This window comes from Peromyscus californicus, unplaced genomic scaffold (assembly GCF_007827085.1).
Source record: "Peromyscus californicus insignis strain IS unplaced genomic scaffold, ASM782708v3 Scaffold_4__1_contigs__length_199733344, whole genome shotgun sequence".
NCBI classification, from domain to species: Eukaryota; Metazoa; Chordata; class Mammalia; order Rodentia; family Cricetidae; genus Peromyscus; species Peromyscus californicus.
The window spans coordinates 82,098,574-82,123,691 of NW_026294562.1; the positions used below are offsets into that span (position 1 = coordinate 82,098,574).

General features: G+C 44.7%; 1 long non-coding RNA gene across 1 annotated transcript; it reads left to right on the forward strand.

Annotated features, from left to right (window-relative positions):
- The first annotated feature begins 11,036 nt into the window (after positions 1–11,036).
- LOC128095021 (uncharacterized) lies at positions 11,037–20,957 on the forward strand. Its single transcript, XR_008213135.1, has 3 exons — positions 11,037–14,073; positions 18,030–18,193; positions 19,050–20,957. It is a non-coding gene; the product is annotated as an uncharacterized LOC128095021 (long non-coding RNA).
- Positions 20,958–25,118: the final 4,161 nt, after the last annotated feature.

Genomic DNA, 25,118 nt, shown 5'->3' on the forward strand with positions numbered 1-25,118 from the left:
TCGGGAAATGCCGAGTGGAGCGCGCTGCCGGCTCTATTTAAGGAGTCGCCTGACGTCAGCCGCGCGGGTCCCCCGAGCCCGCGCCGCGCCCGGGGACCTGGCCCGCCCCTTGCACCCCCACACTCTTATTCCGCTCAGGTACAACACCGCCCCAGGTACCCTCCCCATGCGGACTGCTCCCTAAAGAGCCTTGGCCAGCTTGGAGCGGTGAGGGGAGGGTGGCCAGGTACACCGTGCACTCCTGCGGGAGACTGGACACCCCCACCACTCTGGCCTCTGGACACCTGAGTCGAGATTATGCCAACACCCACCCTAGACATAGACCTGGGTGCTGATGCAAGCACCCAACCCTGATACTCGATTCCACTACACTCACCCACACATGCACCATGCACGCACTAGCACAGGAGCAAGCTCACCCTAATCCGGACACACCCCAACACCCCACAGAGGGTGGCGAATACCCCTAACTCGAGCCTAGGAACACAACAAGGGCACACCCCATCTCCCTGAACCAATACACACAGCCTGGAATCTGACTTCGTGCAGTGTGCGCACACGCCTGGGACCAGGGCGCACACTGTAAAACCGATGGGTGGAGGAACCGAGCGTGAGTGAGATTGCGTGACTAGTTACCAAGCCCCCTAGCACCCGCGCGCTGACTCATACCCAGGCTGCTTGCTCTGTCTCGCACCCATGGAGCAGAAACCTCCACCCGACTCGCACACCACCTCATCCCGCCCCACTCCGCCTTGCACCCCCGCCCCTCCCCTGGGGCCTGGAAGGAAAAGGAGCCCCAGAGCCGCAAGACTTATTCATCTCTTGGAGGTCGCCCCCTAGCGGTGGACTGCTCCCCAGGGAGCTGTCCAGGGTACCAGACGCCCTAAGGGCCAGCGTGTAGCTGGTTTCTTCACAGTTATTGCCAAGTGGCTGTCCACAGAACAGTTCCCAGGGACTAAGCCCAGAACATGCTTGCGTGAGGAACCCCAATGCTGTCCTGAGAGACCACACTAGAACCTTGTTAGAACCCTGCATCTCAGGTGGGAACCCTGTCCCCTAATCACTATGACCAATGTTCCCAAAGTGAAGACTCTCAGAAGATGGATGGATGACCCCTCCACCACCTCAGCTTCCATTAGGCTACTGATGACTTCAGGGCAAGGTATGGGTATTCTTGCTCAAACTAGGAAATATATTTTCCCCCAAGCCATGCCCATCCCTAGAAAACTTAGACCATTCTCTTCTATAGGCACTAACTACTAATATATGTTAGCATGTGTTAAATTATTTAATAACTGTTAAAGCCTACCATAGTATTACCATTTTCTCACATTTCTTTGAATTATTTTTAAATAATATTTTGATTTATTCTGAGAATTTCATATGACCCCCAACCCCAACTCCTCCCAGAATCCTCTAGCATATTCCCTCTCAATTTCATTTCTTCTTCATCTTAAAAAATAACCTGAGTTCAATTAGTGAGTCCCATAGATGATTGGGTGTGGGGCTGGAGCATGGGTGTCTTACCAGTAGTCACACCTCTGAAGAAAAAGGACTCCCCCAGCAGCCATCAACTGCCAACAGCTCCTCAGCCAGGAGTGGGACCTGGTGAGTTCTTTCTCCCTCTTTTTTAGAATGTTGATTGGCTTGATCTGGTGTAGATCTTACGCAGGTAACTACTGATACTGTGACATGTTTAGAAAGCACTCATCCCCACCTTTCAGCTCTACCATTCTTACATCTCCCTCTTCCACAATGTTCCCCAAGCCTTGGAAAGCATGGGACACAGCTGTCCTTTTTAGGGCTGAACATTCATAGTCACTTATTCTTAACATTTTGACCAGTTGAGTCTCTGCAGTAATCACTGTCTAGTGAGAAAAGAAGCTTCTCTGATAAAGGCTGAGAGTGGCACAGATCTGTGCCTATGTACCAGAGGAACAGACAGTACTATGCCAAGTGTACTCTGCACTTTAGAATCTTAATTCTAGCAATAGCTAACATGTATCAAGTGCTTGTTTTACGCCACAATGTGCAAACTACTTAAAAGGCTTTACTTCATTTATCTTTGGAGATAGGTATTATTGTAGGCATTATTATAAGTCCTAATTTACAGAGAGTGAAAAAGAGGTTAAATAAACATATACTCAGTAATTGGCAGAGCTAGGATTAAACCCAGACAGTCTGGCTCCAAGATTCAAGGTTTTAATTACAGAGCTCTGAAGCTTCCGGACTTCCTTTGAGCATTATTCACATAATTCCATCCCAGGCTACTCTCCTGGATATGAACAAATTTGTCTAGATTGCTATTAAAATCTGGTACCCAGGACTGGATGAGAATTCTAGATATAGAACAAAAAGTTCAACAGGACCTTCATCCCCTTTGATAAATTCTATTTCTAATAATGCTGCTTAAGACCCCACATTTTTTTCTTGTAACTACATCATACTGCTGACATCTCCAGCTTGCCACCAAGTACCATCTCTAAGTGTTTCCTACAAGGACTGATGATTAAGGCATATCTATCCCCTACTGTGCTTGCACAGTGGACTTAAAGAAAAAAAAAAGACCTAACATGTAGGTCCTTGCACATTTGACCTGATTAAATTTCATCTCATCTCATCAGTTCATGGCAACAGTTATGGCTTTTGTTCAAATGTCTGCTAGAATCCCAAGTCATGATTTACCTTTCATATTCTTGGAAAAATAGAAAGGTTAAATTCACACTTTATTCTTTGAGGGTTTTAGAAATTGAACCCAGGTGTTTGTACAGCTAGGAAAACACTCTACCACTGAGCTACATTTCCCACTCTTGGCTTTACTCTTGATTCTCTATGTATTCTGGGCAGGTGTTTTGTCCTCTCTAAGCCTCAGTTTCTTTAATCTGTAAAATGGGGGAGCTATGAGCTATGAGCCACAAAAGCCTCACAATCCTACTTTTGTAATTCTGTAGTTATATGATTTCATTTTCCAAAGCAGGAGCCAGTCTCTTGACACCATGTCACCTCCACATCTGATTACAATTTAATTAATTCTTCACTCAAATTGTTAATAAAAATGTCAAAATAGATATGCTGAAAGGAGTTCTAGTGCATGCTTTCAACAGTTCTTCACATCACCAGCCTGCTATTTCTGCACTCCATTGTTAAAAATCACAAGGTTGAATGTAGTGTAATCCACCCTGGCACACTTTTTCCTTAGGAAAAAGAGCCCTGGATATGGTTATACCTTGTCATTTTGTGCTTTCTTCATTTTTAAATTACCTTATTTCTTTAAAATAAACTCTAAAAGTTCAGATGCATCAGAAACAGATGAGTTTTCTCCTTCAAATCTTAACCAGAGTAAAGACAAAGATGGTGGTAGAATTTCTGGGGGAACGGGGTTGGGGGGGAGGGAACAGTACCCGAGATTCTCCCTAGGGAGTATCCAGTAGGATTATGAGTCACATGACTCATCAGATGGCATTCACTTAGAGAAGGTACATGTCTGATTTTCTATCACCTGCAAGTCCTGAAGAAAGTGATTCAGGGATGGCATGAAAGTCCCTCAATGGTAAGGACCCAGGCTACCATGTGCTTGGCCATGTTTCCTCCATTGTAAAGTCATCCCATATTTCATGATGACCTAACTTCCTTGTTTTATCATTTCAAATTCAAGGTCTTCAATGCGGGGCATTAGAGTGGGAGGGAAGGATCATTCCAGCAGGTGCTCTCAGCCTGCTTTCTTATACAACCCAGGATCACCACAGTGAGTTAGACTCCCCCCCCCCACATCAATCATTAATCAAGAAAATGTCCCATTAGTCTTAAGATTAGGGGCTACTTTGATGAAAACTGACAGAGGCGGGGAGGACCCAAAAAAACTGAAACTGTCGTGAATCTGAGACAATCATAGGTCCAGCTACTTTTTTTTTTCAACTTCTCTGTTTCTCTGTGTATTCAGTACAGGTTACTGACATGAGCAACAGAAAGTGACTTTGGCTAAGATAAACATGAAGATGAGTGGCTCACCCGGGACAAACACTTCCATTTCGGTGTCGACCACAGAATCAGAAAGGATTAGGGAGGCAGGGGACAGAGCTGATGAATGACAGCAGCGCAGGATGAATTCTTTTCCTTCGGTCTCTTTTGCACCTGCTGGAATGATCCTTCCCTCCCACTCTAGTGCCCCGCATTGAAGACCTTGAATTTGAAATTATAAAACAAGGAAGTTCTCTTTCCCTTACATTTTTGGACCTAATCAAGTCTCATTATTCAGTTTTGTTTGAGAGTAAGTTTCAAATTTTTTCCTAGGAGATGAGTTTTGTAAAATGTAAGAAAATATTCCCAAAGAGAGTGATTCCTAGGGAGCAGAGGACAGTGGAGTCGTGTGATCTGTTGGTTCCCTTCTGGGAGACACAAAGTTCACATCTGAGCCTAGAGGGTGGGCATAAACATTCCACTTTCAGAAGGTGGGGAGGAAACAGCCTTGCTTCATTGTCAATAAACCCCAAAGGGCAAGGTGCTCCAGATCCTATGAACAAAAGAAAAATCCAGAAGACCAGGGACCCTGAGGATTTTAAGGACTCAGAGTCTAAACCCTTCTTTATTCCCCACTTTTGTTATTGGCAACAATCACAGACTTAATAATAGACACCATTTACTGCACCAGGAACAGGGGTTTGGTTGCATTACCTAATTTAATCCTCTCAATAAACCAATACCATATGCATTGTTAAAACCCTTATTTTAAAAGAAAGGAAGCAACCTCCAGGGGGTTGAATTTTCTGTGTTCTTCCAGATGCTGCAGCCCAGGAGAGTGTAGAACAAAAGCATGGGTGGGTAGGGTCAGCAGCAGCCTCACTCACTTCAGCATCTTTCCTCAGCAGCCCAGCACCGGTCTGTCTCTCAGGTCCTGCATTGTTTAACCTCTTTTGTCTTGTCTCCTTCTCTTGCAACAAGGCAACTACTTCCAGCTCAGCCTAGTACTTAGAACTTGGGCTGCATAGTCATGTTAAGGTAGTCCTGTTTTCTTCGTGGTTTTTTTCCTTTTGATCAACCACTAAATGTGACTCCTGTCCAGGTTTCCAAGGATGAAATAAATAGAATTTCATTTCAAAACGTACCTGAAGTATAACACCAGGGAAGACGCCAGCCCCTGTCCACTCATTTGCTCAATCCTATGGTAGAGCTGGCTAGGAATGGCCATTTTTGTTAACCCCACGCACACAGAGGAGAGTGGCACTGCTGCTGGTTGTATCAATCCTACTCCATCAATTTCACAAGACACAGACCTCAGTTGTGTAGGTGAGATGAATGCAAGGTAGCTCCAGGGAGAAATATAAAGACCTCTCTATACTTCCTAGTTTGTATTGTTACTTTTTAGACTTAGTTTATTTTATGTGTATGACTGTTATGCCTGGATATGTGCATATGCCTGATACCCTCAGAGGTCAGAAGAGGCCTGTTGGATTCCCTGAAACTGGAGTTACAGAAAGTTGGGAGCTGCCGGGAGAGTGTCAGGAACTGAATCTGGGTCCTCTACAAGAGCAGCAGCGTTCTTCATCTCTGAGCCACCACTCCAGGGTCCAAACTTGGAAGTATTGTTGCCGATGAGGAACTTACAACAATCATGAAAAGCAAATAATAGTTCTACTACCTTGAAAAATCATATTTTTTCCTGTGTAGCTTGTGTAGGCTGGATCTAATTAAAAAAAAAAAAAAGACGTGTGACCAAGCCCAATGTCTTATCATTACATTCCCATGAATCTAAGCAATTCAACTCTTTTTTTAAAACACTTTCATCTACCTTTTTGCTTTTTTCTTCCTTCCTTTCTTTTTTTTTCTTTTCTTTTTCTTTTGAGACAAGGTTTCATGGAACCCACACTGGCCTTGAGCTTATCATGTAGCCCAGGCTTGCCTCAATATCACACTGGTCCTCCTGCCTTAGCTCCCTGTGTCCTTTTATCATTTTTTGTTGGGTGATAACATTATTGATGTAGAAACAAGTGAAAACACCAAGAATTGAGAAGGAAAAACATGCTAACACCCAAAAACTGTCAGTGCTTTGCATATTGTTAATTTTGTTAGGATTTTGTCTGTACCCTTTCCATCAGTGTATTTATTGACTTACCTGTTTGCTTATGGGTCAGGTATTTTCTACTGCTTTGTGAAATGTTTTTCTTTACTTCATATCATTATGAGTCTCTTCCATAGCATTAAGAACAGATGTAGATGAATTTCTAAACAGTCTTATTAAGTAAGAAACACAGAGCCAAATACAGAGGTGCAAGCCGTAGAGATTAGAGCAATAGCCGCCAACTAACCTTAGCTCACCACCTCGCCGTAGCTTCCCAAGAGAGATTCTTCCTGTCTAACCTGCGCTTTTATTGCCTTCCTGTTCTGCCTTCTCATTGGCTCTAAGCCCAGCCACATTACTTCCTCGTCACTGCCTGTCTATATGGACCTCCAGGTCTCTATGGTTGGTACTGGGATTAAAGGTATGTGTTACCACGCTTGGCTGTATCCTTGAACACACAGAGACTCTGCCTGCCATGTGATTGGATTAAGGGCGTGTGCTACCACCACCTGACTTCTGTTTTTGGCTGACTATGACCTCTGATCTCCAGGCAAACTTTATTTATTAACATACAAATAAAATATCACATTTTAGCACAAATAAAATATCACCACAAACAGATTTATGTAGCAGGGCTTTCAGAGAGAGAAAAGGTTGTATGGGAAATGCTAGGCTGAGGGTGACATAAGTCTGCAGCTGCTGTGACTGGAGGAAGCCTCAGCTACATGTAAATTAAGCAAAGTCAGGGTGAAGAATTGGTCCTGATGAGAAACTGGAGATCCCTAGATCCAACTTTGCCTGAAGCTGTCCTTTAAAGAGGCAATAATGCATAGTGGTTAGGAGTATGGTCTCTTGGTGCAGACTGTTTATGCTCAAATGTTGGCTTTCCTTCTGGCTTAAACAAAACAGTGTGATGCCTTTAGGATAGAGTTGGGCTAAAGGACAGCCTTCAGTGAATACTGATTGACCACAACAATACTAAGAGTTGCCAGTGGCATAGGTCAATAAATTTTCTTTTTGACCTGAATTATTTTGATTGATACAAATGTACACACTTCAGAGAGATATCTGTCTTTCAACCAACCTGAAAAATGCATTGATAACAAAATAAAATCAAGTTCAACTTTGAAAATCAGCCATATCTCTCCTTCCATGGATCCACTGTATAACCCCAGTACTTTAAACATCCCCATGAAAGTAACCAAATGCCCTCCCTAGACACAGCTCATGGCATGTGCTCCGTAAGCACTTCCTGGATAAGTAGGCAGATAATATCTCCAAACAGCCAGTTGTCAATATGACAACTGCATTAGCCACGGGAGCTGGTGCGCTCCCTTTAAAAGACTAAACCATCCATTTGTCAGTTACTCCTCTCATGATCTCTCCTCTCTTTACTAAGTCTGGGTAATAAATAAATCTCAAACAAACAGGAAAACCATATTGTCGCCTATCTTGTGGAGTCCTTTGGCCCTCTTTCTCTGTACTGGATTTCCTGGTTGAAATCATCTCTCTTCCCACTCAGTGCTTTCACAACATAGATGAATACAGCAAGAGCAGAAGTGCCCTGACTAGTCCCACTTAAAATTCATCATTTCTAGTCTCAAGTGGCCCCTCAATGCTTCCTCACAATCATGCTCCATTTTCTAGCCCATTCAATCTCGAGTCCTCCCATGAACATCCTTAAGACCACCCATCCTCTTCCCACACCCCTGATGCCGCCTTTCTGGGCCCTGCAGCTGATGACCTTGGTCCCACTTCACTGGGAAATCAGAGCAATCCGAAGAGAACTTCCCCCTCACCTCTCCCCACATGCCAGCATCTACGTCAATGGACATTATTTTCTGTCCTGTTCGTGTGATTTTTCTGTGTGCTTTTAGATAAGATTCTTTTGCTTGTGCATACATCCAATCTATTCCTGTCTTCTCAAGGACATGACCCCTGCCATCTTTCTATTTCTCTTCTTCACCATCATTTTCCCCCTGTGGCCCTGGACTGTTCCCAACAGCATACAAGTGTGGGGGCTAGTTATTCCATCTTTAAAAGAAACTAGCCTGTCTTGACCTCTCCTTTCCCTCCCAGGGCTGCTCCATTGACATTTCTCCCTTTACAGCTCAGCTCCAGAATCATCTCTGCTCATTGGCTCTTCCCATTGGCCCAGAAGCCTATTCTGCTCTGGCTTTCATTGCTCCTGCCTTGTCTTAAAAGACTGTTCTTTTTAAGGTCACCCATGAGTCTCGTAATAATAAATTCAATTCGTTTTAGTTTTTCTTTCAATGTTACGGTGCTAGGTAGGGATCAAACCTAGGGCTTCACTCGTGTTAGGCGAGCACTCTGCCCCAGCCCTCCACCCAGTCTTTAGCCTTTCTTGATCCTACATACAAGCAGCAGCTGGCACAGCTGGCACTCTCTTCTCCTAGCTGTGCCCCCTGGAACACACAGTCTGTGAGACATCCTCCCTGTTTCTCTTCCAAGTCTCCATCAATGGTTTCCTTTGGTTTCCATGACTTCTAACTTGGAGTATCCTAGAAATTAGTTTGGGGACATCATTTCTTTCCTTTCTAGGCTCATTCTTTTAGTGGCATCACAAGTTCTCAGGATTGATAGACCTCCTACATACTTAACAAACTACAAATGTGCGTCCTTTCTCCCCTGATCTATCAATTTCTCAGCGCTCCACTAGGGTGTCTGATGGATATCTCAAACTAAGCATGTCCCAAATTGAGGTCTTACTAGCTGTCTAGAACTTGACTTTACCCCAGTCTTAGACATCTAAGTAAGCAGAAACTCTAGTCTTTTCATTGTTTAAGTCAAGACAACTCCAGTCAGTGTGAATCTTTCGTTTTCCATACCCCACATCTAACCTGTTGGCAAGTCCCAATTATTCTCCCCTCAGAACATGGCTGACCCTCATCACCTCTGTTGCTGCCATCTCATCAGAGTAGCCATCCTTTTATATCTGAATTCCACAGGCAGTGCTGTAACCCTGCTCTCTTTCTCTCTCTCTCTCTCTTCCTTTCCTACTTCCCCATGTTGCCCTTTGGTTTAGAAGTTGCTGTATCCCTGAAAACTGCATTTCCCAGAATCCGCTGCGAGGCGGTTTCTAGTTAGGTTCCCTGAAAGGAAGTCTAGGAAGCAGAAAAGAAAATAGACAGACAGGAGAAACGAGAGGTTGTTTATCCATAGCATTAGCAGTAACAACAGTGGTGATTGAACTTCTAATTCATGGTCGCATCGCATGGTGCTTGCAGTGGCAGACCTTCAGGCTCAGCCCCACAGAACCCGCAGGCTTTGCTCCGTCCGTCCGTGTAACAGCCCCTCAGACAATGTGACTATGGTAACAGAAGTGTATCTCCAGCAGTCACATCCTACAGCAACTGTGGGCTTTCAGCATCACCCTCCTTTCTGTTCCCACAGCCCAGGAGTAATTCCTGCAGAGCTTAATGTTTTTAAAGTAACTCTCACTTCCCTACTCACTCCTCCAACCCCTCCATCACTTTTGGATCCAGTTCCCCCCGCCAGAGAGAGAGAGAGAGAGAGAGAGAGAGAGAGAGAGAGAGAGAGAGAGAGAGACTTCTTTTGTTTGAAATACCTAGAGAGCAGCTCTGTTTTCTGGACAGATGTTGTTAAAGTCCCTAGGAGGTCTGAAGTCCAGTTTCAAAAGCAAGCTGGATTTGGCCACTCAAAGCTGTCTGTGGCTTCTGAGCTTACTCAGAAACTCCATTCTTGGCGCTTTCCAATAACGCTGGAAATCTTCTGATATAATAAGCCAAAGGGAACTGCGCCTGATTCCCAGGTCACCCCCCTCCACTCTGCCCCACGCTCTTCTCAGACAACCATCAGACTCAAAGGCATTTCCATTAAAAACTGAAAAGCTAACAGAAAGATCTGCCATGAGAATCATGAAGAAATAGAATGATTCCCTTTTTATTTTTAAGAAGACCAAATGCACTGATGCTAGTAGATTTATACAGACACAGAAAACACTAAGTGTGCACAGGGGGAGGCGGCTCAGCTGGCAAAGTGTTCACCATGCAAGCATGATGTTCCATCCCCAGCATCCACACAGAATGCCAGGTGTGGGGTTTAAGTGGGGGCAGTAAGATGCTCGGCGGGCAAAGGTACTTACAGCCAGGCCTGCCCATTTAAGTTAGATCTACAGGACTACATGGTAGGAGAGAGAAAATTCCCAAAATTTGTCCTTTAACAGCTACATGTGTGTCGTGGCTTGTGTGCCAACACCTCACACACGCTATGCAGATAAGCATATGTAATAACTTTTGAGAACCCAGGTGTAGCACTCTGTGCTTCTAATCCCAGTGTTGAGAAGCAGGACAGGAGTGTCCCTCCAGTTTGTCAGCCAAGCAGCCCAGCCTGATCGAAGAGCCACACACCCCAGACTCAGTCTCATAAAAAACAAATCAGAGCAAGAAGTGTCACCTGCTCAGTTAAAATTTAAAAAGCTCTGTACAAACTGAGAGGTAGCCACAAGGTTTAAGAAAATGACACACTGAATTTTGATGGGTTTGCTTTTTAACTGATTCTCTGTCAATTTTAAAGGGCAAGTCTGGTCATTTTAACTTAAAGAAAACCATTTAGTATTGTGACAAGGATGTTTTCCTGCTGTCCTGACAATTCCCCACACACCTGCTATGTTTGGAAAGTTTTACTCGTGCAAGGCATGACGGTGAACTAATTTTCTTCTCTTTATGTTGACACTTGACCCCTACTACCAGTGTGGGGTCACACAGAACAGAGTCATCTTATTTTCCTATAGAGTAAGTAACGGGAGAGGAAGCCACACTACTGTCTGATTGTGCACATGGCAAGGGTTACTTCACAATGGCGGTGGTGAGGGGGTGGGGTGATTAATTTCCTTGTCAACTTTACTGACTCTAGAATCACCTAGGGCATTAATGAGGCTTCCTCTGATAGGTCTGTGTCCATGTTTCTAGAGAGGACTGATAAAAGAGAAGACCCAGCATGAGTGTGGACGGCAATCATCTCATGGGCTGGGAACTTGGACAAAATGAAAGGAGTAAAAGGAGACAGTGAGATAAACACCAGGCTCCGCCCCTCTCTGCTTCTGTCCACTCTGAAGTGAGGGCAGCCTCCACCACAGGCTCCCACTGCCATGAGGCTCTGCCCAACCACATGGGGACGAGGGACCTGAAGCCGGCCCTCACACCATGAGTCAAAACAACCAATCCTCCCCCTGGTTATTCTGGTCATCACAATGCAAAAGTAATGAAGTAGAATCGCAGCTCTCAACCTGTACCTCCTCTGCTTTCCATACTGGGTGACGCCTCTAGATGCAGAGCAACCGTTTAGATGCTTGTCTGAGGAAATATTTCCTGTTTCAGACTGTGGTGGCAGCGCTGCCGGCTTTGCTGTGCCTGACCCTGCTTCCGATGTTCTATCGTGACCTTGTATCGCTGCTGTGCCCTCTCAGATTTCCTCCTTGTGGATTAGTGACCCCGTTTCCTCCGTCTCCCAGTGGCACTGTGAGGAGACGGTGCACACAACAGAGGCTTCTGAAAGAACCATGAACTCCGCCAACAAAAACACCCGGTGGTACCTCTTGAGCTATCTCTCTTTGCCAAAGAGGTTGATTTTTTTCACATCCAGGTCTCCAGCCCTGGTGGTTTTGAGGTCACCACAGTGGCAAGCAGCAGGCATGAGAACAGTTTAAGGAGGTCAGGGGCTGCGCATGTGGGAGACCTAACTAATTTATACCGTGCAAACAGTCCATGAGTCATTCGTTAGGTGAAAATGTAGACTAGTGCAGGCAAAGACAGGGTGGCTTTTGGCAGTTCCGGGTATATTTTTTCCATGTATTCTCTTCATCACCCCCTAAACTTTTTAACATTACCATAGTTTAAGAAATATAATTATGCTCTTTTAAAAGACATTTCACATACAGAAAAATAAGACAACACTTCTGTGTTTGTGGGGGTGGGGGGTGGCTTGAGAGACACGTGCACAGAGTGCTATGGTGTCCTGCAACTTTCGTTCACACAGCGTGCTGACACCTATAGACTGAACTCAGTTTCTGAGAGACATTCCTCGCAGATCTGCTGCCTCTAGTTGGTTACAATTGGGATGAAATTTAGCTGCATCTGACTGGCACCCCCCTACATACCCCCAACAACAGCAGTTTGAATAAGATATAAATTTGTCTCATTTCAAGATTGTCCAATAGAAGGCAGTCTGGGTCTGTGTGGAGTTTGGTGGTGTCAGCCACCCCAGCTGCTTCCAACTCTCTGCAGCTTTGGATGTACCCCACCTCCTCCCGGAAGATGGGTGCCAGGGTTCTCGAAGGCTGGGTCTCCAGTGAAATGACGGCTTGGGGGATGGGAGAAGGGGTGCTGCCTGCTTCTGAGGGAAACTGTCTGCATACTTTTCATTTGTTAGGATTTAACCATATAGGGGGCAGAAAGACGGCTCCGTGGGTAGAGATGTCTGTGGCCAAGCTTGATGACCTAAGTGACCACCATGGAAGGAGAAAACAGACACCTGCAAACTGTCCTCTGACCTCCATTTGCATGCAGTGGTACTTGTGCCCATATACATACACACACATAGACACATACACACATACATACACACATTCATACATACACACACATACATGATAGATGCATAGATATGTAGATAGATGATAGATATATGGATAGATAAATAAATGTATTTTTTAATTTAAAGAATTTAATTACACAGCAACACCTGGCTGAATGTTAGGACATAGCCACTTTTGATGGACAAAATATCAACTGGCTGGATTTTTCCTCCAAAAAGAAAGTAGATATTCGGAAGGCAAGTGGCAGTTTTGGCCTCAGTTTCTTGAGATTCTAATACTTAGGAGGCTTTGGGGAACCTCTTTTGACACACAGAGATCAGTCATGTGTTCTCAGCCAGTGAAACCAGACCCCTGACTAGCCATGGACTTGTTCATTATGTGCCGGTCACTAACACAGTGGCTGGTTCCATGAGAGCGTGAAGCTGAGAGGAAAGTGGTCTGGGACGTAAAGGTGTAAGGGTCAAGAGCACAGTCAAGAGGTCCGGGCTTCTGCCAACCAAAGAGAAGTTAGGCAGTTCATGGAGTACTGCTGCTGCTTGTCCTGAGGGTGGACACTTCCTCAGTAAAGGGCATTTACTGCCTCTCAGTATGTGATTTGCATGGTTTTTAACTTTAATAATTTCTCTCAAAGTAGCTATGTTAAGCCACACTTCCATCTAATCTCAACTCTGCAAATTAAGAAATTAGATCTAAAATATAATTTTAAGGTGGATGTGGTGGTGCATGTCTGCAAATGGATTGTTGAATCCAGTAGGAGAGGCAAGGAGAGCTTACACTCAGGGCTGTCCTTGGCTACACAGGGAGTTTCAGGCAAGCCTGAGCTACATAGGAAGACTGTGCTTCAGAACCTCAAAGCCTCCTGACATCGCTCAGTGGTAGTGCTCTTTCCAAGGGTGTTCAAGGTTCTGGGTTCAAGGTTCCCCAGGACCGCAAATGCCAGTCATATAGAAAACAGTTTATATGTAATTACTGTTTCTATTAGTATTCCTCTATTGCTGAGGGTGAGAACATTTTCATATGTTTTTAAACATTAGTAATTTCTTGTCTGGAATTTTCCTCTTCATCGACTTTGCCAAATTTCCTGAAATGTATGTTTTCATGTAATCTGAGACAATGCTGTCGATTGTTTCCAATTGGATAAGCAATTGTCCAAGAGCAGCTGCTGAATGACCGGCCGTCTCTCCTCACAGTTTTGTCCAAGAGCGACTGCTGGTTGGTCCTCTCTCCTCACTGAAATTAATGGCTCCATCCCTCATCTCTCTCGTGACTAAATGCACGAGTGGAAAAATAGCGCTGAAGTTACAAAATGGATGTTAAATAGAACTGATCACTTGTCAAGCTGGCCGATATCGTTTCAGTGATAAGCAACAGGCTTGTGGGAAGAGTATTTAAAAACTTGAGCAATTACATCGGAACAGCGATTCTGGAAGACAATTTGACTGTGAGTATCATGAACTTTAACCAATACCTGCAACCTTTTACCCCAGGATAGAGATTAATTCTAAGAAAATAGATTCTAAACATGTACAAAATTTTGTGTATAAAGAAGGGGGTTTCTCTGGTCACATAGAGTGTGTATGTAATTGGAAGTCATCTGAAGGGCAATGCTCTGTAGAAAACTTCAGCTATACTCGGGGATTTTTTACTTGGCTGTCTTGTAGTCTTTTGCTCTCTTGTCTCCCAGTTCAGATTGGCCAGGAAAAGGCAGGTCACAGATTAGACCACTCACAAGGGAGAGCAGTACTAGGCATGTGTGTTTGAACTTGTCCCTTAAATGGGCCAGCCTCGTGGTTCAGTTCTGACTTCACGTTAAAATCATCCGGAGAGGTCTTGGAGAGCAGCACAAGCATATACCGCTCATGTAGAACAGTCAAGTTCAGTTCCCAGTACCTGATAGGCATCAGAATGCTCACAACTATCTGTAACTCCAGTTTAAGGGATCCACTGCCAGTGTGGGCACTTGTACCCATGTGCACATGCACACACACACACACACACACACATACTTAAAAATACAAAATAAAATAAAATAACAAAAAATGAATCTTAAAATCACCTGCAGAGATTTTTTAAAAAATCCCCTTGTATCCCAGGCCTCACTGGCTCTTGATTCCATTGGTCCTGGATGAGGCCTGAGGGGTAAGTCTTCATTTTAAAACTCCCTGGATGATTCTTATGTGCAGCCAGGGTCAAGATCCATTGCTAACCAGAACTCCCTTTAAGTTGATTAATTATACAGTCTATTGACCAACACTGCAAATAACGGCCCTCAAGAAACCCTAGGGAAACCAGGCCACTGCTTGCATCTGGCTAGTCAGAAATGGGCAGTAGCCAAGCTTATCCCCCAAGAGCCTGGCTTCCCTGGACACACTAGCGCCCCGCCAGCCAAGTGTCTGTTTGATTTAGTACCCAAAGGGCCATGGGCGACCTTGACAGGCACACCTACTAGAGAAGGATTCTTGACTGTTCTGTGACAAACTGCCATAACAAAGCTACACACCAGTTTGAGTTTCCATTTTTAGCCTCTTTATTACCTCCATCTGTTGATGGGGGTGGCGGCGGCAAACACAGAGTGTGAGCGGCAGCGTTATCTGGTATTGTATAAATAAAGGCAGACAAACTCCTACAGAGTCTCCCACATGCGGGGGTCTACTGCTCCTTAAGTGGGTACCTCCTTCTGTCCCTGTAGTTTATTTCTACCCTCCTTCTTCCTGTCTCTGCTGCCTTCTCCCCCACCTCAATAACAAGTTGGCAGTTTACACTCCATTTCACACAAACAACTTTTTGCTCCTCCTTGCTCACATAGTGATGGCTTGGGGCTTAGCTGCAGACCTTGAAAATGCTTCCCTATTTTCATCAGTGACTATCTATTCTGTGATCCCTATCTGTCTCCCAACGCCCCGTTTTCCCTGTCTATGGATGTGAGATGGAAAACTACACTATGGTTCACTTCAGATGCTACCACCACACTAAAGGGGGAGCGCACTAATGTGTAGAACCTGCTTTATGGATATAAAGCAAAAGAAGTGGGGAACGCGCGGATAACGTTTGTTGTGTCTGGGTCTCTGGGCTACTTCTACTTCACTAAGATCCCTAAGAGAGAAGAAACGGAGCGGGGTACACACACTTCCCGTATCCCAAGCACTGTTCCTGAAGTTCAGTCATTTATACCAGCACCTCGTGTCTGTCTCACCCACGGACCAGCTGCATGATTGATTCTGTAGCAGTTCTTTGTCTCTGTGTGTTTGTTTGTTTGGAGTCGGGGCCTTATTTTGTAGCCCAAGCTAGCCTTGAACTCACAGCAATCCTGCCTTCCGAGTGCTGGGGTTGCAGGTGCATGCCTCCATAGCTATCTTCTTCTTTATGTTAGATACTGTTCTGGTTTCGTTTCTGTGGCTGTGATAAAGACTCTGACCAAAAGCAATTAGGGAAGGAAAGGTTTATGTCAGCTTGGAGGTTTCATCTCATCACTGAGCGAAGTCAGGGCAAAACTTGAAGAAGAAACCATGGAGAGTGCTGCTTATTAGCTTGGTCAGAGACTCATGCTTAGCTAGCTTTCTTATACATCGCAAGACGACCTATCCAGGGAATGGTGCCACCCATAGTGGGCTGGGCCCTTCTTTATCAGCTAGTGATCAAGACAATCATCTACAAACATGCCCACAGGCCAATCCGATGTGGGTAATCCCTCAACTGAAATTCCCTTCTCAGATGACTCTAGATAGTGGTTCTCAACTTGTGAACCCTGGCCCCTTTGAGGGTCATATATCAGATATCCTGCATAGTAGATATTTACATTACAATTCATAACAATAGCAAAATCACAGCAGTGAAATCATTTTATTAGCAGCAAAATAGTTTTATTATTAGAGATATGGTAGTTTCAATGTAATGGGGCCCCATAATCTCATAGGGAATGACACTATTAGGAGGTGTGGCTTTGTTGGAGTGGGAATGGCCTTGTTGGAGAAAGTGTGTCACTGTGGGGGTGGGCTTTGAGTTTTCCTATGCTCAGGATACTGCCCAGTGTGTCAGTTGACTTCCTGTTGCCTGCAAGATGTAGGACTCTCAGCTGTCTCTCCAGTATTAGGTCTGTCTGAATGCCTCCATGCTTCCAGTTAAGATGATAATGGACTGAACCTCTGAACTGTAAGTGAGCCACCATGATTAAATGTTTCCTTTATAAGAGTTGTCATGGTCATAGTGACTCTTCACAGCAATAAAAAAAAACTAAGACAGGGGGTCACGACAACATGAAGAACTGTATTAAAGGGTCAGCAGCATTAGGAAGGTTGAGAACCACTGCTCTGGAATATTGAGTTGACAGTTAAAGCTGACTAGGATGCGTACATTTGTATATTACTAAAAACAAAAGACCAGTGTCATTTTCCAAAATTGAAGGTAAGTTTAAAAGATACGATACAGACCAAACAGTGCTGTGTCTTTCTTTAGATACTGTTGCCTGCCAGGAGCTGGGTTTGAAACCCCATCTCTCTTTGTTTAAAAGTTGAATAAGCATAAGAGGTAAAAGAAATGATATTTTAGCACCAGGTTAATATCTTGTGAAATAATCAAAAAGATGATTTTTGAAAGATGCTTACAGCAGAAGAACGTTCTTTGCAGTTGGTGGCTATGTGAGAGCGAGCTGATTTTTTTCTTGGTCCTTAAACAGTTGGAGAGGCCAGCCCAATGCTTTCTTTTCTTTCTAGTGAGAGCCTCTCCCTGCCCATCTCCCTATTTTAGCTGTACCCAGAAGTATGCTTGAATATGATTTGGGATTCTTCTGCCTTTAAGCCGAGTCAACCATCTAGTACCAAAAATCTCTTCCTGAAATGCTCTAATTCAGCAGGTCTGGATCACAGCTGTGCTGAGCTTTGGAGAGTACCTTGCTGTGAGGATAAGCTACTCCTCTCTTAGGAGGCAACTCCTCTCTTAGGCATTCCACTGTGAGCAGTAAGACACCTCCATCACCCCCAGAATCACCTGGATTAACCCTCCAAGTCACTCAGCTCAAAAGCCCCAGGGACTGTTAGTCATGATTATAGAATTTCATGGAACTGAGAAACTATGAGGAGATTAATGTCTGTGATGTATCTCCAGGGTCGATTAGAATCTAACCAGATTCATTCACTGACACATTCCTATGATGACATTATAGAGTAGTGGTGAAAGGTAGGGGGTGTGGCCTCATTACAGGAAGTATATCACTGGGGGTGTATCTTCCCAGACCCCTTCCTGCATCCTCTCCTGCTTCCTGCCCTCCATAAAGTGAACAGCTCTCTACTGCTGTGCATACCGCTGCCATGATATTCTGCTCACATGCTCGGGGCCCATGATGGTGGACGGAACTCTATAACCATGAGCAAGACAAACCCTTCTCCCTTCGGGTTCTTTCAGGGATTTGATCACAGAGATGAGGAAATAACTAACGGACACCAAACTAATCCAAACCACTTGAGCCAAATGGTGGAAACTGAAAAGCGTTTTTGATATTAATGACTCCAGGGAACATGTGCCCTTCAACCTGTACCTGAGATGTGGAGACTGGAGAAGGAAGCGAGGTGAGAGAAGCCTTCTCTCTGCTCTAACAGCAGCATAGCTCCACTTCCCGGTCTCATGCTATGCTAATTTCCATTTCACTGCGAGGTCTGAGACCTGGTTCTACAGCTGCAACCTTTGTGAACACTGGTCCCAAACCAACCAACAAACAAACAACCTGGTGAGAGGAAAGCAGTCAGTCCAGCTGTTCAAGTCACCTTGAACTCATCATCTTCATTACCTGCCCCAAAGGACACACCAAGCAGTGGACCCACTCATGGGTAGCGTGACTCAGACCTGACACCTGTACCAGAATAGGTCTGGATTCCTAGTCAAGGACAGACCTAAATTTTGGTGTTCTGGACCCAAGTCATCTCCAGTTTGCCCCCCTGCCTGTAGATCTAGGAACCTGGCCAACCTGAGCTCAAGGTCTGTCTGTTATGACTTCCCAGGTGACCCTGACCGAATTAATGGAATTTCTTAGTACCTCAGCTTTAATCTCTGTTGGGGGTAATAATAACAATGAGGATTACATCTTGGAATTGTTAGGAAACTTAAGTAAGAAGGGATGTAAAGAGATTGCCTAGTGCCGGCAGACGGAAGTGAGCGCTTAGAAAAGGTTAGCCTCCAGGTGTTATTATCATCATTGTTATTCATGACTCTCTGAGTGAACCACAGATAACAGTCAAGTGTTAAACCGTGGCGGTGGACATTTCCTCTTATTTTGTGCCGACCATCCAAGAAAGAATGGACTTTCTTACACAATGAGTGTTGGCAGCCAAGTCCACTCTATTCTGTATGGAGAAAGTGTCCACTTTCACTTTCTTGACCTCTCTTACAACCAGGGATGCTCAAAAGATTTCCTGTGTTGTTTTGCAGGGAATGATGAGTGAGCACAGCGGAAGCGGCTGTAATTGTTAAGGGGATTACCATCGTGAAAGAGAAACCAGCTTGTTCTGCACTGCAGAGTAGTAAAGGTTGCCTGAGGGTGGGACTCTACCCACTAAAGTGTCCAGCTTGTGGAAATGCAAGTGAGCTGAGAACCCACTGAAGAAGTCCACGCTTGAGAGCAGCTGCCTAGGGAAGTGTTGACCTGGGTTCTGTTGTCAGGGTGCTCAGAGGCCACTCCGGATGTGGTGGGAGGGAGCCAGGCTACATCTGAAGCTGGCGGCAGAACCTGACAGCATCATCCCCGTGTTGCTGCTTTTGCTGGCATGCGAAATTCAAGAGGTACAGGGGTCATGGAGGCTTGCACCAAGTTCCACAAAGTCACTGAGGCCAGGCAATGTGTTGGCAGGTTAGATTCTCTCTAAGGAGGCCACTAGTGAGCAATCATTACCTGAAGCTGGAAAGGTGAAGCTTAAGTTGTAGTGGGGGCCCAAGGATGTTGGAGTTTTCAGACGCAGAGTGGAACCAACACAACAGAAGGTCATATGTGCTATAAGCAGCATAGATGGAGGGGCGGGGCTGCCCAAGGCCATCAGAATCCAAACGACTCCATCATGAGCCTTGGGTGGTGGACCTGGAACTCTTGGGGTTAGTGTTTCTTCTGCTAGATTTTGCCCTTTGGCCCAGTCTTTCCTTGCCGTATTCCTGTTCCTTACTCTTGGTATGGGAATGCAGATGTCAATCTTTATTTTACAAGGGCTTACAGTTGAGGGATTGTCTTGAGTGGCAGAAGTGAATGCTAAAAACTATCGTGGGCCAGGTAGATGGTTCAGTGGGTAAAGGTACTTGCCACCAAGCTTGAGGACCTGAGTTGAATACCCAGAACTCAAATGGTAGAAGGAGAAAACCAACTCCTGAAAGTTATCCTCTGACTTCCACAAGTGCTATGGCATGTACATTCATGGGTACACACACACACACACACACACACACACACACACACACACACACACGAATGAATGAATGAATGAATGAATGAATGAATGAATGGAATAAACATTTTGATTTAAAGACTCTTGGGACCAAGGGTACAAGATTATGGCTTAAAGCTATTCATTTGGGTGTCAAGGTGACAAGTGGTGGATTTGGTGAATGATCAATGTGGCCGGATTTGGAATCACCTAGGAGACACCTAGGCACATCTGTGAAAGCACTTCCAGAGGTTTAACTAAGATTGGAAGACTAACCCCTGAACATGACAGCACCATCCTATGGACTGGGGGCTCATTATTTTCTTAATAATTTATTCATATTATTTTATGTGCATTGGTGTGAAGGTGTCAGGTACCCCGAAACTGGAGTTACAGGCAGTTGTGAGCTGCCATACGGGTGCTGGGAATTGAACCTGGAACCTCTGAAAGAGCAGCCAGTGCTCTTAATCTTCGTTATTTTTAACCAGAGCCCCCCAGTTTTGTTTGTGCTCATCCGAGTGTGGATTTGCTTGCATAGCATGTTAGATGTCATACATCCAGCTCTGCAGCCAAAGTACAGAGCAGCCCCAGCATCCCAGAAATCTGTCATGCTACCTTTTAATGAGCTTCCCTACCTCTTTCCCATGCCACTCCTTAGGCTAACAAGCAACATGCTCTCCAGTTCAACTATTGCACACATAGAATCACATGCTAGACAATGTTTTAGAATGGGCCCTTTTCACTTCACATAATTTCATATGTTACACATGTCAACAGTTCATTCCTGTTTGTGCTATAGTCACTCTGTGATTTCTTCAGTCATGGTACTTGCCAATTACAAATAAAGCCGCTATGTGTGTACATGTAGGGGTTTTTGTGTGGACATAACTTTTCATTTCTGTGGATAAATAAATGCCCAAGAGCTCAATTGTGGATCAAGTAGTAATTGAATGTTTACCTCAAAAGAAACAGGGAAACTCTTGCTGGGTAACCATCCCATTCAAAAGCACACACGCAATCCAATTTCTCCACATCCACAGCGTTCGCTGTTGTCACTACTCTTTAATTTTGGCAGTCCTCATAGGTGTGTAGTGACACCCCTCTAGAGTCAGGGACCATTTTTCTCATGGCTAATGATGCTTAGCATCTTTCTGTGTGCTTGTTCCCACAGTCTATGTCCTTCTTGGTAAAATGTATCTTCACGTCTTTCACATGTTCTCTAAGCTGAATTTTTCAATCTTGGTATTAAGAGGTCTTTATTCTCTTTACTGGTCCTTTGGGGGACACATGGTTTGCAAATATCTTCTCTTGTGTCTGCGGCTTGCTTTCGCATTCTTTTCACAGGGTCTTTTTATTTTGCTCATATTTTATGTCTATGGGAGTTTTGCCTGCACACATGTCTGTGACCTCCTGTGTGCCTGGTGCTGGAGGAGGCCAGAGGAGTACGTGTACATCTGATCCCAGGGAACTAGACTTGCAGATGGTTGTTAGACCCCATTGTAGGTGCTGGGAATTGAACGCTGCAGAAACAGCTGAACTGCTGAACCATCTCCCTAGCTCCTTCCTAGGGTCTTTTGAAGAGAAAGCCTTCTAAACTTGGGTGGGGTCAAACTCACCAACTTCTCCTTTTATAAACTAATGCTTTTGGTGTGGAGCCTAAGGATTCATATTTTTTTCACTTTTCTGGAAGTTTTAGGCATAAAAATACATTTTGTATTTAAAGCTATGCTCCATCCTGTTTTGTATCCATTTTGTGTCTAACCATACAAATAAATGTAAATGTGTGACGTTAGAAAAGTAAACCCTGTCACAACCCAGTCCTGTTGGATAACCTAATTTTCCCACGAACCTTTATATTATGGGCCTTTTGTATGTTAATCCAAGTTTAGTCTGTTTGGTTGTCTAATAAGTCACTGCCTTGATGCATCAGAAAGCAGGCATATTTTAAACCCGCTTACGCTGTCCCAATATCCATTTAATAGGTTTCTTTTCAGCTTAAACAGGCAGCTTTGGTATCTGTTGCTAGAAGCTAAGGACTCTCGCACAAGCACATAAGCTGCTTTCTGAGGTTATTTAAGCAAACATCACATGTTGACTGTGCCCGAAAAAGAGCTGGAACCTGAAAAATGTTTCCTCTTGCCCCTTGAATCAGAGAAGCCTGCGGCTTCAATGTAACTCCATCTCTGCGTGTGAAGAGCTGCTCCCAGCCCACAGCACTCAGGTCATCTGTTTCTATTTCAGAGCGTATTTGAGGATTTACATAGACTTGTTCTGGAAGACAGGAGTGAGTCATTGCCAAGGTTGAGGTTTCAGGCTTGTAGAGGTCATTGAGCTCGTGTAGTGGTTCTTCCCTGGTAGCACAAGCCAGCATCATGGCAGGGGGTGGGGGTTAACTTCTGCCTGCTCAGCTCCCACCTGGCTTTGCTGGATTACAGTCATCCAGGAAGGGACCTACTAACACCCAGTCCATACTCGGAACAATGGATGGCTGCCTTAGCCCAGTCTTTGTTCATTTCAAATAACCCAAAGTTAGACTCTCTGGAGAAAGATGCCTGTTTGACTACTTAAGTCATCTGTCTCTTAGAAAGTTCCACCTACTGGATTTTAAGTTGCCTTGCTATAGAGCTTCCACCAGCTACAAGCTCCCCTAGCCATACGGTGCTTTCTCAGGTTCAATGCTGTGGACGATCTGAGCTGGCTCATTCTGAGTTCTGAGGTTGCCCTCAGTCCCTATGTATTGCAGGGTGCTGAACAACATCCTTAGCTTCTCCTTTTACAAGCCAATCATAGCTTTCCTCTCCCAGTTGAGATTATCAACAAACTCTACAGACCTAGGCAAATATTCTTGGGAGGGGTTGCAAAAATCCCAAGACGCCTTTCTAAAACATCTCTGTGTATGTGTGTTCACATGCAGGCATGCCTATGCACGCACGTGTGTGTGTGTGTGTGTGTGTGTGTGTGTGTGTGTGTGTGTGTGTGTGTGTGTGTACGTGCATGTGTATGAGCATGTGGAAGCCAGAGGTCATCATTTGGTGTTATCACATCCCATCTTACTATTTTTATTCTAACTCTTGTTGTTTTGAGATTATGATTCCATCTTACTTTGACAGGGCCTCTCTGAACCTGGAACTCAGCGATTGGAGTCAAACTACCTGGCCAGTCCCAGGATCCCCCTGTCTCCATCCCCCAGTGCTGAGGCTGCATGTATGTGCTGCTGCCTAACCTTTTAAATGAGCACTAGCAATGCAATCTCAGATCCTCATGTTTACACAGCAGTACTTTGCTAACTGAGCCATTTCCCCAGATCCCTACAACTTTTATTTATTTATTTATTTATTTATTTATTTATTTATTTATTTATTTATTTGACAGAGTCCAACTATACAGCCCTGTCTGGCCTGAAACTCATTATGTAGACGAGGCTGGCCTTGAACTTACAGAGATTCACCTGCCTCTGTGTCCTGAATACTGGAATTAAAGACATGTGCCACTATACCTGCCCAGCCCTATAACAACTAATTGCCTCAAATGACGGGGAACTCACTCTGAAGCAGCCGATTCGATTGTCTCAGAAGTCTGACCATAGAACTATTTTGCTGAGTAGACACATTCCTTCCCACAACTTCCATCTTTGACTTATAATTCTGATTTCTGACACCACATCAAAGCAAGCTTTACTGATTTCAAAGTCATCTCCCTTGCTCCCCTGAAAGGGTGCTGCAATTCCAGATACACTTCCTGCTCCTTGGGTGACATATTTTCTGTGTCATTCACCCTCTGCCAAACAGCCTCCAGTTTGCTATCCCTCATGACCCATGGCACCGAACTGAACACAGCATTCCAGGTGTGGCCTACCCATCCAGGGTTCACAGGAGCTACTTCCTGTGTGCTGCAGCTCTTAATGCATCCCTGGATCACATCAATCATTTATTTGGTGACCACATCCCGCTGTTGACTCAGACTGAGCTTGTGGTCAATTAAGAACCACAGTCCCTGCTCACACGGCTCTTCCTTTCGCTCCATCCTGTGCTGTGGCTTGTGTGAGTGCGCCTGTTTGCCTGCATGCGCATGTGCTAGCTAGCCTAATTTTAACCTAATACACTGATTTGTGGTTAAGCTTCATATCCTTGGTTTCAGTATGTCATTTTAGAACACAGCGTCTTTCAAAAATATGGATTCATCATCAACAGAAAAGCTCTTCTGACCAATTTGTACTATCCTCAAATTTTCAGATTGGCAGTCCCTACTGTGTGTTCACTACAGTTACTGTTAGAAACACTTGCTGTCTGGAGCAGACTGGATAAAGGTACTGAGGAACTTCCGAGACAGCTTGTATCTAATAACAGGGGTTCTGTGATGCTTTAGCCTCCAACACCCCACTCCACATTCTGAGCAGCCTTAAAAGGAAATTCTAGAACAATGAACTTGGGGGCATCAGGTTAAATTAACTATGCCATTCTCAAAGGACAGATGCAGACTTTCTCTGTATGGAGTTCCTATGTTGTCAAAAAATCAGAGTGGTGGGGTAGGGGGATAACTCAGTGGATAAAGTGTTTGCCATGCAAGCAAGTATGGAGACCAGAGTTCAAATCCCCAGAATCCACTGAAGTTAGACACAGTAGTTAATATCTATAATCCTAGCACTGCTACAAGGGGATGGAAGGAGTGGAGAGACTTCCCGGAAGCTCGTGAGCCAGTTAGCTTGGCATCTACAAGAAAAACAAAAGATCCTGTCTCAAGCAAGGTGGAAGGCAAGGGCCGAAACCTGAGGTTGTCCTCTGACTTGCACATGTGCCCTGTGGCGTGTGTGCACCCACACTCAGGTGTTGAAGGGTTTAAACTTTCCCACTTTTTACAACTGAATTTAGGTTTCAGTTCTCTGAGAGGGGCAAAACAGGTGTCTCTTCCAACAAAGGGCCAGTAATCAACAACACCCTTAATCAGGGACAAGGGAGAGAGCACACACAAGGTCTGAGTCTGTCCCACAGTGTCTCAAGGACAAATCCTGCAGCCCCCCTTCAGAGTCATGTCCAGACTTGGCCAAACTTGCTCAAGTATAACCAAAAATGGTAAAACTAAACCTCAGCCA